Genomic DNA, 13,116 nt, shown 5'->3' with positions numbered 1-13,116 from the left:
GAACACAATGTGCGTATAATAGCGCGGAAAAAAGTACTTACATTAATCAAACATCCAATTAAGTTAGATTTGATGTCATATTGCATTTTCCACGTGCCAAGTTTCGAGCAAATAAGTCCGTTAGAAATGGTCGAAATTTTGCTCGTCAGTTTCACCTATGAATGGGGATAGTCGAAGCAAGTTAATGAAAAAAAAATCGTAAAAACAAAACATCTAATCTCTTTTCTTACCTTCTGGTGCAGTGTTACCATCTTTCTGTGTTGTGTTACCTTTCTGTGTTGTGTTACCTTTCTGTGTTGTATTACCTTTCTGTGTTGTGTTACCTTTCTGTGTTGTGATACCTTTCTGTGTTGTGATACCTTTCTGTGTTGTGTTACCTTTCTGTGTTGTGTTACCTTTCTGTGTTTTGCATTACCTTTGTGTGTTGTGTTACCAGCAAAAAGCCAAAACAATTGGAGAACTGTTCACAATCACGTGATGCTAGCTAGACCGGAAGTAATAAACCACCAGACATCGGAGAAGATTAAATGTTTACGCATGCGCGAAAACTCGCTGATTGAAAGAGACACACTTAATATTCCATTCATATGTCTTGACAGTAATGACGTCATGTAACATTTGTCTGTCTTTAAGGACCAATGTCTGTAACATTAGTCTGTCTTTAAGGGCCAATGTAACATTAGTCTGCATTGACAGGCCGATACACAGCGTGTGTCTGTCTTTAAGGGCCAATGTAACATTAGTCTGCATTAACAGGCCGATACACAGCGTGTGTCTGTCTTTACGGCTTTACAGTGGAATTACTGTCCTTGATTATTGGCTTCCAGCCTTGACCGTGCCAGCCGTCCACATTGTGCCGTAAACTTTGTGCCGTCCACTTTGTGCCGTCCACTTTGTGCCGTCCACTAGGTCCCGAACAATGGAACTACCTAAACTTAAACACAAACTCCCGAACACAGGGACTACATAAAAACACATATTTTGTGTTCACAACAGACTGGAGCGTTGGCAGGTGCACAAAAGGAGCCAGCTTTAATATATATATATATATATATATATATATATATATATATATATATATATATATATATATATATATATATATATATATATATATATATATATATATATATATATGCCATTTTTATTTGTATTGAGTCCTTGCAAACACGTAACCTAAATCACGTGATACCAGCGTCCTCCGCCACGGTGGTGTACACCGGACGTAAACACAAAAAAAGTCACAGAAATAAAGTCACAGAAAATAAACCGGGCGTGATCTCCCCTAAACTATCTCGAATATTCTTATATAAATTGGAATATAGACATGATCAGAGTTTCTTCCAGGCAGTGGAACCCGAATTTTTTTTTTTACCGCCCGAACGAACGTAATGAAATTTATATAATTTATATAGAAAATATATACTTTTAACAGTGTCCGCCCCCCGAAGAAAGTCTACCGCCCCCCCCCCCCCGAAAATTCTAAGTCCCCAACCCCCCCCCCCCCCCCCCCCCCCCCGAGAAAAAAGTCTGGAAGAAACACTGGACATGATTTTTAATTACTTAAACTTTCAAAAATAGAATAGAATCTCATAGAAAAAAGAATTGTGCACTAAGCAAACGCCAAAACGAAATGTGCATAATAGTGCGCAATATTATTAGTACTTTATAAATTTACATGCGTTTTTTGAGAAATCGGAAATAGCGTAAATTAGTACTTCCGGTCAACGGAAATTACTCAAAATTTGACAGAAGGAGGTAGAGAATTAGATCTTTTACTTACATGTGAAATTTCATTTATCTATCTGAAATAGTAATCAAGTTAAAGGCTTTTGAAAAAATTCAAAGTAGAAAAAGTACCACTTCCGGTTAACGGAAATCGCTCAAAAGTTGATCAGGACCTACGATTTTGATAAAATACTTATATATAAAATTTCAACAACCTAGCTGTAACGGTATTCTAGTTATCGTGTTTACACACACACGCACACACACACATACACACAGACATACGGACAAGATCAGTGAGGTGTAAAACGTCGAGATTTGTAAAAATCTCGATTTTTTTTGTACGATTACAAGACTTTCTCTATACTTCGTATATACGAGAAAGTAAAAAGTCACAAAAAGTCACAAAAATCTTTTTAGAAATCTTTTATTAATTTTTTAAGAATTGTAAATTGTGTGTGTTTATTGTTGTGGGTTGTATTTTTTGATAGCATAAATTATTTATAGACGTTAAAAGCATTATGATTTATAACAATTTTAAGTAAAAATACTATAAGATTATTAACACAACAATCTCAACTTTTGTTACGTATTTAGTTAAATACGCGGTAGAAAAGTTAATTATAAAAGAAATTTAAGCACATCATTGTGTTTTGCATATGTTTTGTAGTAGGCTAATCTCTGGTCGGCCTCTCCTCAGTAGGCATTGTCCGAACATGTTTTGTGTGTTGACGTTATGCGTCAATGACAGCCTTTGAACCTTGTCGGCTTTCTGTTTTGATCCTAAGTTTTGTTATGTAATGAGCGTGATAAATGTGGGCAGTAAAGGTGGTTGAACTAAACTTAACTATTGTTGCCATGAGTTGAGGGCAGCAAGTCAGATGAATTTAATATTGGTATTTTAAAAAAAACACGATGAAAAACGTGGACTTTGGGGCATTCTATTAAATGCTACTAATTTTAAGTATAAAATAATTACAACTACATACTTCATAATAAATATTTTTGGATGAATTATAAAAAGTCCTATGCGTATATAGCCTATACACATTACATTACATTTAATTAATCCTAAGTTAATTTGCACACTCTAAATATTTAATACATAAAAGTATTAACAAATATCATGCAAATATATATTTAATATTTGTGACTTTTTTTCCTGTGACTTTTTTCCTGTGACCTTTTTTCTGTGTTTTTTTTTTCCTGTGTTTTTTTTTTCCTGTGTCTTTTTGTCCTACAATCTTATAATACTGATGTTCAACCCTCATGATGGCCAGCCCCCACCTTTTTCTAGCCCACAATAAAACCAAAGAGGAGTCTGTACCACTGCCCTCCCCTGAAAATGTCTCACCTCCGTGATACCCAGCCCCACAGAGATAGTATCTCTTATATAATTTTGATCCTCAGGGCCCAGCAGGGAGAACAAAGGGGAAAGTCCCACTGCTCTCCCCTCAACATTTCTCACGTCGATGTCATGTTATGTCATTTATAGCACACATGGCTTATCAGGGGAAAGCATTAAGGCAGATTAGTTAGTACCATCCCTTTTTTATCCAAGAATCTTAACTCTGGACAGCTACACATTAGTATACTAGCTATACACTAGGTGCCTACTGTAAACTACTAGACTGTAGGCCCTATGTAGACTTGCAATTGTATCAATTGTAGACTGGGTGCATTGTTACAGTAGCATAGCGAGGGGGGGGGGGGGGCGGGGGGGGGGGGGACATATGTCCCCGGGCGCCGACCTTAGGGGGCGCCAAAATGGGTTGGAAAAATAAATTGAAAGGTTGAGGGGGTGCAAATCGAAAGTTTGAGGGGGGGGGGTGCAAATCGAAAGTTTGAGGTGGGGTGCAAATCGAAATCTCGAGGTGGGATTGCAAATCGAAAAGTTTGTCCCCGGTTGCCGGGAAGGGTCGCTACGCCTCTGCATTGTTATTATTCTAAACCATCTCACTTATAATGTTTCTAGCTTGATTTGTTTCTTTTATAAACAGTGGATTTTTAAAAAAAATTTAGCCTAATCATTAACCAAATAATAATAATGTGGTTATTTGTTGTTGGCTGGTATGATCTAGATTCTACTACTAGGCTACACAAACTTAGTAGACCAATTACTAGATATGCATTTGAATGTAATTTAACTCAGTCCAGTATCAGATACATATTGCTGTAAAAAGACACAAAGTAGGTAGGCCTTAGTAATTTATTAAAGCCTTCTACTACAATAATATCAATTACATGCTTGTATAAACTTTTTAAAATTTAATTTAAGTAGCAGATTCAAGATCTAAGTCTAGTCATACAATCTATTTCAATTTCAGAAAATTTCGTTTGCTAAAAAGATGATTAGATTATAGAGCGAGATTTTAGATCGTAGAGACAATTAAATGCTTTATTAGGCCTATTATGACTACTTTTGATTTATTATGGGTGTATTTTGAATTGAATGTAGATCTAAATGTTGTAATTAAATTTAAGTAAATAAGTAGATTCTAGATTCTATGTTTACCCAGCGGAGCCAGTCACCCTAAATCCAGAATTTAGATCTGTGGTCCGAATTTTGTTTACGCCATGTTTAGAGCTAGATTATAGATTGTAGGAAAAAAAAGTCACAGTAAAAAAAAACACAGGAAAAAAAAACACAGAATAAAAGTCACAGGAAAAAAAGTCACAGGAAAAAAAGTCACAGGAAAAAAAGTCACAATATATATTGGCATGGAATTTGTTAATACCTTTATGAATTATATTTTCAGAGATTGCAAATTAGCTTAGGATTAATTAAATGTAATGTAATGTGTGGAGGTTGTATACGCATGGTATTTTTTATAATTTATCTAAAAATATTTAGTATGAAGTATGTAGATTGTAATTATGTTAAATATAAGATTAATAACATTTAATAGAATTTTCCAACGTCCTTGGTTTTTATTGTGTTTTTTAAATACTAACATTAAATTACCGTGAAATGGTAAGTTTATCTGACTTGCTGCCCTCAACTCATAGCAGCAATAGATCAACCACCTTTACTGCCCACATTTATCACGCTCATTACATAACAAAGCATAGGATCTAAACAGAAAGCCGACAAGTTTCAAAGGCTGTCATTGACACACAACGTCAACATCACACAATATGTTCGGACAAGGCCGACTAAGGAGAGGCCGACCAGAGAATAGCCTGGGGTAAAACATGAAAAACACAATAATGCGCCTAAATTTCTTTTATAATTAACTTCTCTACCGTGTATTTAACAAAATACGTAACAAAAGTTGAAATTGTTGTGTAAATTATCTGAGAGTGTTTTTTCTACTTACAATAGTTATAAAACATAATGCTTTTAACGTCTATAATTAATGTATGCTATCAAAAAATAGAACCCATAACAATAAATATACACAACTTTACAATTTTCATCAAATAAATCTAAATATTTCTGAAAATATTTCTGTGACTTTTTTCTGTGACTTTATTTCTGACTTTTTTTCCGAAATTTTTTTCCCATTGTGACTTCTTTTCTGTGACTTTTTTTCCTAGCAAAAACTGTGACTTTTTTCTGTGTTTTTTTTTCCTGTGACTTTTTTTTCGTTCACCAGATTCTAGATCTAGATATTAAAACACCATTATTAGGCCTACTATTAAATCTTATTATTCTTATTATTACTTTTGACTTTGTCTTTTACCATTAGTATTTGTGAAGGTCGAGCATATTTGTTTTATTAATAGTTATCTTTTATAATTAAAATGAAGTTTATTATTTTACTGTCCTTACCTGAAGCAAAGTGTCGAGAACAGATTCGCATATAATTTGCTGCTGCTTAACTCACACCGCTGCGATAAATATTGGCTAAAAATTGACGGCGTCTACGTTCTGTTTACTGTCGATTATCATCTGCCACTTCGAGTATCATAACCTTTCACCGCACAGATCACCATTTTGAATGTAGATCTGTACACCGCGATGGCGGATGTTTACATTCACGAACGGACGTGACGTCATATGAAAGGACTCTATAGTTAAAATATATTGCTATACTTAGACTGCGTGACTTATGGTAGATAGAAGAGTGCACATCATGGTGCCCAAGTCGTACAAATGCCCGAATGGGACAAATTTCCGAATGGGATAAATTTCCGAATGGAACAAATTCCCGAATCGGACAAATGCCCAAGTGGGACAAATGCCCAAGTGGGACAAATGCCCAAGTGGGACAAATGCCCGAATAGGATATATGCTCGATTTGGATTAATATCTGAATGGAACAAATGCCCGAACGGATAATTATCCGTTTAGAGCCTACTTGTGCCGCCTACAGACTACCTAAAGAGCCTCTATTGAAACTACATCGTATCGGTTGGTGAGACATTTGTTGACTGGACTAAGGGGAAGCCACTCAATATTTTGTGTTCAACAAAATATCTTTACCGGTTACTTCCCCTGGGTTAAATGACTACCGTGACCCTTTACTGGTGGATTTCTAACAATCTCGTGTTGATTTCACTAGAAAATAATAAATACATAAAAACGTTTATAATTACAAGCTTTTATAAATGCACTAAAAAGAAGAAAAGAATACAGTTTTTATTAAATATAATTTATAAATTTTATTAAATATAGCCTACTTTATATATAAAAAATTAGGCCTACTTGTTTAAATACTTATTATTATAGCGGCCCACGCTTTTAATTATAGTGATATAAATAGTAGTGCATTAATATATTTAAAGAAAGTAATTTATATATATATAAAGTAACCGCAGATTTATTATATTTTTAAAAATTATTTTATATTTAATAAAAATTGTATTATTTTCTTCTTTTTAGTGCATTTATAAAAGCTTGTAATTATAAACGTTTTTATGTATTTATTATTTTTAGTATTAATGCGTTATACACATGTTAAGACAATATAGTGTAGCAACAAATATATGATACACAATTCGACATTTTTTTTCTAAAAAAAACGTTTTAATAACAAGCTTTTATGTACTAATGCACTAAAAAGTAGAAAATAAATTATAGACTACTATTTAAATAACTATAAAGAAAAGCGTGGATCTCTTCCTAAACATTAGTAAAGATATCCAATAGATACTAAAGTGACCCACGCTTTTCTTTATATTTATTTAAATAGTAGTCTATAATTTATTTTCTACTTTTTAGTGCATCTTTATCCTACTAAAACTCAAGTTTGTTTACATGTGTAAATATTTATTTGGTTTTTTTTTTGTTTGTCTGATTAGCTAATGGAGAGAATCTGCTCTATGTATAGAGCTGTAAAATAGTATGTAGGTAGAGAACAATTTTTGTTTTCAGACAGTTTGTTAATCACATATTTATTTAAAGACGTTAATTAATGCATTTACGTATTCATTGGTAGATTAACCACATTAATTTTAAAAGTTTAGAAAAGAGGTCTCCAAAGTTTAAAGCGTTCTAAAGCTAATTTTCTGTCGGCTATAGCTTTAACAATACGTCCGTTTGCTGTATTTATTACGTTCCAACACTTAAAATCAATTTTCAACTGTCTTTTTCATTTAGTTTTACAATAAATTTCTCTAGATCTACATATCAGCTGTCGAAGGAAGAACATGTTGTTATGAAATCTCGATTCTAGATCTAGATCTAGGTCACTAGACTTTACGTAAATTCTAGATCTAGGCTTAATGCAAATTCTACATCTAGAATCTATTTCAGGCCTTATTTTATATAAATCTTTGTTTAGCTTTAATGAACTTCTAATTCGAGAATACATCGGATTTATCTATCTAGGTTCTAGAGCTAGATATAGTAGGATTACTCGCTTTATTGGAGGCGTGGTCGGTTGCTAACAACAATGGCGTCCGGACCGGACGCATGACTTCCGACTATTTTTAGGCTATGTTTACCACGAGCAAAATGGCGGGTTTTCACGTTATATAAACATGCTATAGGTGGCCAGGGCCAGATATGCCAGAAAAGTATTTTAAAATTTGCTTTGGAGAATTAAGGCTAAATTTTGAAGTCGGTGTCATTAAAATTAAATAGAACTTTTTAAAAGTCACACGTGACGTCAGTATATGAAGGGATAGTGTGTTTTTAAAGGATAAAAAACGTCTTTTTCAATTTGTGGTCTTGTTATTTTGTGATGATTAGTGACAGACGTGATTTCATTTATGGATGACCCCCGAAACCCAGTTAGCTATCTAGATAACGGGTAGTCTAGTAATAACTATTCAGCGGCTTATAACAGACATGTCCGTAGATGTTAAAGAACAAATTTTGAATAAAATCAAGCTTTCGCCATTGTTTGCTTTTCAAGTTGATGAATAGACAGACGTTAGTTCGTGTTAGCAGTTGCTTGTCTCTGTGAAATACATTCATTCAGATGATAGCAAAAAAAGAGTTTCTTGAAACTACTACAAAAAGTGAAGATATGAAGAAAATAAATACGTTTTTTGAAACTGGATTATTTAAATGGGAAAACGGCTGTGGGGTTGTACGGATGGTGCGCCATCTATGTTTGGGTCAAAATAGGGCTTTCAGAAAACAGTAAAAGATTTAGCTTCCTAATCAAGGGGAATCCATTGCATGATTCACCTGTAAGCCCTCGCCAGCAAGACTCTTCCGACTCTATTGCTAATAAAAGTCGTATATTATATTAAATCTAGATCATTAAACACCCGTCTGTATAAAGAACTGTGCAAAGACATGGATCCTGATCACGAGGTTCTGGTTTTCTACACTACAGTACGCTGGCTGTCAATAGGATATGTGAATCGCGTTTTTTAATTGAAAGATGAAATCAAGTTGTTCTTGGAAGTGCAAGGGAAACAAGACCTTTTGATATACTTTGACGACAAAGAGTAGTTGGAGAGAGTATCATACCTAGCAGATATATTCGAACAGCAAAATTGGCTTAACCTGAAGTTTCAGGGAAAGTGAACGAATATTATCTCTTTTCGTGATAATCTCGAGGCATTTTTATCAAAGCTGCTAAATTCGCAAAGAAAAATAAATCTTGTAAATATTGCCATGTTTGAGAAACTCTGCAGCGTGATAGATGAATCTGATTGTGAGATAAATAAAAATTTGAAAGAGGAGATTTCTGGGCATCTTGAATCTCTTGAAAACGAACTGCGGCGTTATTTTCCTGAGCTGAAGGAAGAAGAAACTGCATTGACACGTAGTCGCAGTGTTTCTTCCAGACTTTTTTCTCCGGGGAGGGGGGGCACTTGAAATTTACGGGGGAGGGGGTAGACTTTCTTCGGGGGGGGGGGGGGAGTCGGACACTTAAAAGTATATATTTTCTGTATAATTTTCATTTCGTTCGGTGGGGAGGGGGGGGGCGGTAGACTTTCTTCGCCCCCCCCCCCCCCCCCGAAGAGATGCCTGGAAGAAACTCTGCGTAGTCGATTCTCTGCTTTCCTTGATGTTCCCAGCATTCCCGATTAATTACAAGATGAATTCTTGGATTTTCGGAATGATTCCACGGCACGTACGTTATTTAATGAAAACCTGCTCACACAATTTTGGTGTAGTATGCACCATTCATACCCAAAGGCATTGATTGCATTTGAGCTTTAGTTCCTTTTTTGTATACATATCTTTGCAAGAGTGGAATTTCAACACTTCTCCAATTAAAAACAAAACAAAGAAATAAATAAAATGTTGAAAATGACATGAGGTTCGCGTTAACAATAGCTCAACCGCGAATGTTGAGGCCAATTAATAACATAATTTCACTCATCGTATTCAAACAGTTATCAAGAATAATTCATATTGAAAGTCTACTAGAAAATCTTATTTTAATGCTTATTAATTTTCTTTCTAATTTCGACTTTTTACTTTCTCGTATATACGAAGTATAGAGAAAGTATTGTAATCGTGCAAAAAAAAAAATCTCGACTTTTTACACCTCACTGATACGGAAAAACATAATTTTGCAATCTTGTCCGTATGTCTGTGTGTCTGTGTGTCTTTGTGTCTGTGTTTAAACACGATTACTTGAGTACCGTTACAGCTAGGTTGATGAAATTTCATATATAAGTATTTTATCAAAATCGTAGGTCCTGATCAACTTTTGAGCGATTTCCGTTAACCGGAAGTGGTACTTTTTCTACTCTGAATTTTTTCAAAAGCCTATAACTTGAGTACTATTTCAGATAGATAAATGAAATTTCACACGTACATAAAAGATCTAATTCTCTACCTTCTTTCAAATTTTGAGTAATTTCCGTTGACCGGAAGTACTAATTTACGCTATTTCCGATTTCTCAAAAAAACGCATGTAAATTTATAAAGTACTAATAATATTGCGCACTATTATGCACATTTATTTTGGCTTTCGCTTGGTGCGCAATTCTTTTTTCTTATGAGATTCTATTCTATTTTTAAAAGTTTAAGTAATGAAAAATCATGTCTATATTCCAAGTTATATAAGAATATTCGAGAAAGTTTAGGGGAGATCACTCCCGGTTTATTAAATCTATGAGGTTCGCGGGTGACTTACTTTTTATAAAAGGTGGTCTCCAATCGAAAAACTTTTGCAGCCACATCATCAAAGCATGGATTGATTATCTTACAAGCTCTTATTTAACTTGCTTCCTCGTCAGTCTGTCGTCAGTCTGTCTGTCTGTCTGTTTAGATCGAAACGGCCGTGTGAAATTGCGGGCACTTCTAACTAACAGATACGGTTCGTAATTGGTACGTGGGTCCAGACATGAAGACAATGCATTGTGACATTCAATTTGACTTAATTGGTCGCCTAACTATTTTTTTATGAATTAATTAAAATTTGGACCGAATTATTAGGCAATTCGATCCACTCGCGTCATCACGGCCGTGTTGGGCGTGAAGCGAGGGGGGCTCTACGTCAAAAGCAAGTCATCACTTTCATAGGCGCGCGATGGTTTTTTGTAGGGTCAGCGGTCTAGTTCTTTACAACTAGACTACGCCATCCCATAATACTGTGACTCGTATAATAAAACTAATCATATTATTAAAGCAAAACTGTTTTTACAAGCTTTTATTTAACTCGCTTCCTCTGTCGTCAGTCGTCAGTCTAGATCGAAACGCAGGAGCGAAAATTCGGACACTTCTACTTGGCCAATACGGTTCGCAGTTGGCACGTGGGTCAAGACATGAAGATAATGCAATTTGAAATTAAATTTGACTTAATAGGATGCCTAATTAATTTTTTATGAATTAATTAAAATTTTGACCAAATTAGTAGGCATGGATCTCTTCCTAAACATTAATAAAGGTATCCAATAGATGCTAAGGTGACCCACGCTTTTCTTTACAGTTATTTAAATAGTAGTCTATAATTTATTTTCTACTTTTTAGTGCATTAATACATAAAAGCTTGTTATTATTTCAAGTGTCCACCCACACTTCCCCCCCCCCCCGTTTGTTCTCCAATTGTTCTTCACGTATTTCATTCCTGAAAATGTTTGTTCACACAGGTATGTTGTTCCAAAACTTAAAAAGGTACTTTGATGCAGAAGTTTAAATATTAGGAAAGTCTTCCTTGTGCAAAAACTTATGAAAACCCATCCGCTCTTCTTTGAACGTGTCTCTAAGGAAGTCATTTTCTTGCAATTCAAGGACCTCCCGCTGCAGTTCATCTTTGCAACTGGCCACATTTGTTTCAAATGGGTTTTGAAGCAGTCTCACTTCTTCTGCCTTTAAATCCAAGTAAGAGAACCGCCACTGAAACTGCAGCTGGAGGTTTATGATGATCTCGTATGTAAATGACGTGGGGAACTCAGTGGTTGCTTCAGTCGTAAAGACCTTGCACTGCTAAAAGTGCGTCAAGTTGTTAGCCTGTACTTGTTCCCAAAAAATGACAAGTTTGGATCTGAACGCCTTTAGGTGGGTGTATAGATCAGAAACTAGATTTCACTCTCTTGTCGTTTTAGATTCAGAACATTTAAATGACTAGTTATGTCTGCAGCAGAGGCAAATTTCTATACACACTCTTCATCAGACAATAATGGCTGTGGCTTGCCCTTACTTTCAGGAAGTCATCTATTTTTATCTTAACTTAAATGCTCTTCTCAGAACTTTCTCGCAAAATGAGCCATCTTACTGATGTGAAATACGATAAATATTGCGATTTTGTGTTTGTCTCTGAACTATCTATGGTAAGATATTCTCTCCGGTAACAGTGTCATACATTCTATGTAGGGAAGCCAGCTCTTGTGTTATGTTCAGGTCTTCACCCACACCTCTAATCAACACGAAAATGTTGAGAGGTGGAACAGCTGTCCAGCGACTCATCCATTGCAAATGAAAAATGGCGAAGCTTGCTTGCATTTTTCGCTATTTGAGTCATGATGTTTTCACCAATGTATGCAACACGGCGGGCAATGGTATTTGCATCATAAGCTACATTTTCAAATTGTTTTGAATTTTCTGTGCAAAGTTCCTCAGTCACCTCTAACAAACATTTATTCAGTGGACAAAAAGATCGTCGCGGGCCGGATAAAATGACCTCGCGGGCCGCATCCGGCCCGCGGGCCGTAGTTTGGAGACCCCTAATGTAGAGGATATGACGTTTTGTGTAGCCGGCAAGCTGGTTTCAGAAATATGCTGTGGTCTTTAACTGTTGTTTAAACGGTGTGGCGTGGTGATCTTGTGGGGCGTGGTAATCTAGTGGGGCGTGGTCATCTAGTGGGGCGTGGTCGTCTTGTGGGGCGTGGTCATCTGGTGGGGCGTGGTCATCTTGTGGGACATGGCTATCTAGTGGGGCGTGGTCATCTAGTGGGGCGTGGTCATCTAGTGGGACGTGGTCGTCTGGTGGGGCGTGGTCATCTGGTGGGGCGTGGTCATCTGGTGGGGCGTGGTCATCTGGTGGGGCGTGGTTGTCTGGTGGGGGGTGGTTGTCTAATGCAATCAAGGATTGTAGGAACATCGATCTAACGTTCATACATACTCTTTAAGTATATAAATAAATCACTAAATCAATAAATCAATCAAGCAATCAATCAATACATAAATAAACAAATAAATTTTAAATTAATACATAATAAAATGCGTAAAAGATGCATAAATAAATAAATTAATAAATAAATAGATTAATAAATAAATACATATACAAATAAATATATAAATAAATACAAAAATATATAAATAAATAAAATAAAATAAAATAAAATAAAATAAAATAAAATAAAATAAAATAAAATAAAATAAAATAAAATAAAATAAAATAAAATAAAATAAAATAAAATAAAATAAAATAAAATAAAATAAAATAAAATAAAATAAAATAAAATAAAATAAAATAAAATAAAATAAAATAAAATAAAATAAAATAAAATAAAATATCATAAAATAAAATAAAATAAAATAAAATAAAATAAAATAAAATAAAATAAAATAAAATAAAATAAAATAAA

The sequence above is a fragment of the Physella acuta genome, unplaced genomic scaffold, assembly GCF_028476545.2.
Source record: "Physella acuta isolate Inbredline_101_S28 unplaced genomic scaffold, ASM2847654v3 ptg000079l, whole genome shotgun sequence".
Lineage (NCBI taxonomy): Eukaryota > Metazoa > Mollusca > Gastropoda > Physidae > Physella > Physella acuta.
Note: the sequence above shows the minus strand (reverse complement) of the source record.